Here is a 4,141-nt window from a genome sequence, read left to right on the forward strand (position 1 = left end):
ACTTGGTCATCGCCAAAATTTAAATCCGAGTACAATATATGAAGAAGTAACATATTTAGTCACTCAACCAAATTTGGTTTAAATTTGTTAGTTAAAAAAAAAAAGAAATAAACAAAAAATCAACCATATTTAGTCCAGGCTCATTTCAATTAAAAAAAAAAGAAATAAACAAGCCAAACCAGTTTTTATATTGGACAAGTATAGCATGTCAGAATGCAAATTGGACAAGCTCAGATAAAGCAAACAATATGAAAGAGAACATCAATCCAACAAGAAGAAAACACTTATCAAAACTTGGAAACAAAGCTAGAGAAAAAGAAGGATCACAAGAGTGGCGGGCACTATATCTCAAGAGTGTGGTGAGTACTATATTCCGGAGCGAATAGATAAGGCGAGGATGAAGGATTTTCACTCTTATTGCAGTATGGATGTGGGGAAGGTGGAAAGGCACCCTCTTTCGAGACAGAGTACTAAGAGTCGAGATCGAGTATATTTAACAGAGTATGCCAAATGTTTTGAGCACCACTGTTTGGGAATAACTGAAAGAAAAGATCAGAACCAAAAGAGAGTTTCCCAGTCAAGTGCTTGTGGTATTTTTGTATCAAGTAAAGTTTGAGACAAAGTATTTAAAGTCACGGCTAGACTCAAGGTGCAAAGCGCTAAAGAAAAGAGAACGAAAGAAAATTTGCTGTGTTCAAGGATTAAACAAAAGTATAAAGGCTAGAGAATTCATAATATTATCCGGACTCTAATTCTAAATGACAGTGACATTCCTCTTATTCAAAGTATAGTGAGATACTAAAACTATTCAGGATTGTAGTGTATAAACCCCACTTTAAGAAGAGATAGGAGTTTAATTGAACACTCACTTCTCATGCAAATTCACATACTAAGCCTATATTAGTTTTGGTTGCTTGAGGACAAGCAACAATTCAAGTTTGGTGTTGTGATGTGTGAGCATCTTTCCTATCTTTTCCTAGTGAATTTGCATTCAAATTTGTGAGTTTAATCAAGATTTAAATACTTCTTAGCCACTATAAATACTACCTTGAGTTTTGCATAATTCTGTTTATTTCAGGTAGCATTTAGATGAATTTGACAGAGTTTTATAGAAGACGAGGCAGAAAGTGGATGATGTTATCAATCCTGACCTCCCTGCACTCTAACGGACATAACTTGAGCTACAGAGGTCTAATTGACGTGATTTTAGTGACATTGAAAAGTTAACTTCTAGAGCTTTCCAACGATATATAATAGTATGCCTTTTTTCTTCATTCTGTACGGACAAGGTGGCGCCTAACTTGGAATTTTCCAAGTTAAGCGCCATGATTTCAAAGTTAGGCGCAGGAGGGAAAGTTCACTTCGGGCACTACGAAGTTAGGCGCTAGAAGAGGAGTTCAGCGTGAAGTTAGGCACCTGTTTTCCCAAGTTAGGCGCCACTCCTCAAGATAGTCATAGTCCCCACGCAGAATAAAAAGCTGCACGAAGATTTTAATTAATTTTGATTAAAACTTTATTTTATTTTAAAATAGGAAAAGATATTATTTAGTTTTAGAAAATATATTTTAAATTAATTAGGATTAGATATAAAAGGGAAAAGAATCAGCCCTTCGGGCTCAACTCTTCTCTCACACCTCATTCTGTACTTTACAGTTTTACAGAACCTAGTTTTCTCTCTAAACCATGAGCAACTAAACCTCCACTGTTAAGGTTAGGAGCTCTGTTTATTCTATGGATTAATACTATTACTGTTCTATTTTAATTCATGTATTGATTTCAGTTTCAAGAGTTGTTTTTGTTCTTTATCTTATGAATTTGGGTGGAACGGAAGTATGACCCTTGTTCTAATTGAGTTCTTATAAAACTTGGAAAAGCTCTTTGCTTGAACAACAGCTTGAAAATAATTTCTCCTAAATTTCTAATTATCTGGACTTAACGGGATACGTGACATATAATCCTCTTATATTTGGGTAATTAGGATTTCTGTGGCATATAAACTAGAATTGAACTTAACCCTCTAATTGAAATCAAGTGACCAAGAAATTGGTGGTTGATAAAGGTTAGAGGAGACTAAAAAGGTCTAAGAAATTAAAGTTTAGTCACATATAGTTTGCCATGAATTGAATCTTGCATGATTAAAATAGTTAGTAAGAAAAGTTAATCCGAAAAATAAATATCTCTGAAACCTTAAATGTTTTCTCTCATATTATTCATACCAATTTACTGCTTGCTTTCTGATATTCTGAATTTACTGTTAATACTTTTGAATTCTCAAAATACCATTTTCTGTTTGTCTGACTAAGCCAATCACTCAATCATTGTTGCTTGATCCATCAATTCTCGTGGGATCAACCCTCATTCACTTGAGGTACTACTTGGTACAACCCGGTGCACTTGCCGGTTAGTTTGTGAGTTATAAATTTCGCACCAACAAGACCCAAATGGCGGCAATCCCGTACCGATAAATAATCTTAATTCGGTTGATTTTATGGTCACTCTGGAAAAACATGGCTGCTGTCATGCAAGCTACTGCTAATAGGTTGGGACGACAAGTTGGAAATGGTAATGGAGGCGGTAATGGACTTGGTGGTGGAGACAACCAAGGAATTAGAACTCATACAGCTGAAGCAAAGGTCGCTGATGTTTAGTTAGTGAGATAAAGAGATTCAAGAAGATTTTTGGTTGAAATGGATGAATAATTAGATTCTTAATGATAAACAATCAGAGAAGCATGATGGAAGTGGGTTAGATCATCAATATGGTGAAAAGTGTATAATCTTTAGATCCCAAAATTTGAATATAGATATTGAGATAAAACTAGAAGGACCCTATAATTGAATCTAAAGTTGAGCCTGAAACTTCTAGTAATCCTTAGACCCCGCCGAATATGATTTGGAGAAGTTACTCATTTGAAAAGAAGATTTATGAGTCTTGGATATAAATTTAAAGGTGTTACCTTGGTATCTGAGTATATTGAATATTTGAAAGTTGAAAGAGGTATAGTCCTTGATGGTCGAAACCTAATGATGACAAGTATATGGTGATTTTGATGGCTTCAGAACTGTTATGATGTGAAAGAGATATGGTTTGGGATGTGTTGTTAATATAGGTGAACGCGATTGATTCGAATTTACAGTTTGCTGCATTCCAAGATCAGCAGAGAATTGATGAACTAGGAGTTGAGGTAAAGAAAAGCTACTCTCACTTGTTTTTCTTTTAGTGATCAAAATTTTGAGGATAAATTTTTTTAAGGTGGGTAAGATATAAGATCTGAATAAATAATAAATAATTATTTAATAAATTAAAAGTGAGCTAAGGGTGTTAGAAATTTAAAATCTTTAGTTTGGAAAATTATTGGTGAAAATTTAACTTAGAAAATAGATTGAGCTCAAAAATATAATTTAATTGCGAAAAATACGTATCGGCGTTAAAATTAACTGTACCAGCTCAAGTCTGTCCGGTACTAGGGATGTCAATGGGGCAGGGCAGGGGCGGGGGATGCCTCCCTGCTCCCCATCCCCGCCCCATTCCCCGCCGTGGAGGAATATTGCTCCCCATCCCCATTCCCCACGGGGCCCCATTCCCCGCGGGGACCCCATTCCCCATCTACATAATAGTTCTAACTAATTATTAATTTCCATATGAATAGAGCTGCAAGTATCTATCTTATACAAAAACTGCAAGATTTTATACAAAAAGTCTAAATGATACGATGGTGACTTCTCTCGAAATAACGCAATAGGGGGACGCAACGACGAGTCAAAGGACAAAGCAGTGGACGAGGTAAGAGACGTGGCAACAGAGAGGAGAATGGACACGACGGCAGAGTTATGAAAAAGAGCGCCGCAAATAGAAATTACGACACGGTAAGGGTGATGGCACGGTGAGGTGTGACGATTCGGTGAGAAGGGTGACGAGGGGGTGGCTGCAGAGAGGTTGGATGGAGTATGGACAGCCTTAGGGGTCTCTGAATTGAAGAAGATTATGCAAATAAAGAATAGGAGTTTTGGGTTTCTATATATGTGTGTGTGAAAAATGACTAAAAAACACATATGAGAAATAAACTATTAAGGATAATTTAAGAAATTCATAAATTTCGGGGAATAGCGGGGACGGGGCGGGGATCCCCGCTCGGGTCCCC

The sequence above is a fragment of the Arachis ipaensis genome, chromosome B04 (assembly GCF_000816755.2).
Source record: "Arachis ipaensis cultivar K30076 chromosome B04, Araip1.1, whole genome shotgun sequence".
In the NCBI taxonomy this organism is placed as follows: domain Eukaryota; kingdom Viridiplantae; phylum Streptophyta; class Magnoliopsida; order Fabales; family Fabaceae; genus Arachis; species Arachis ipaensis.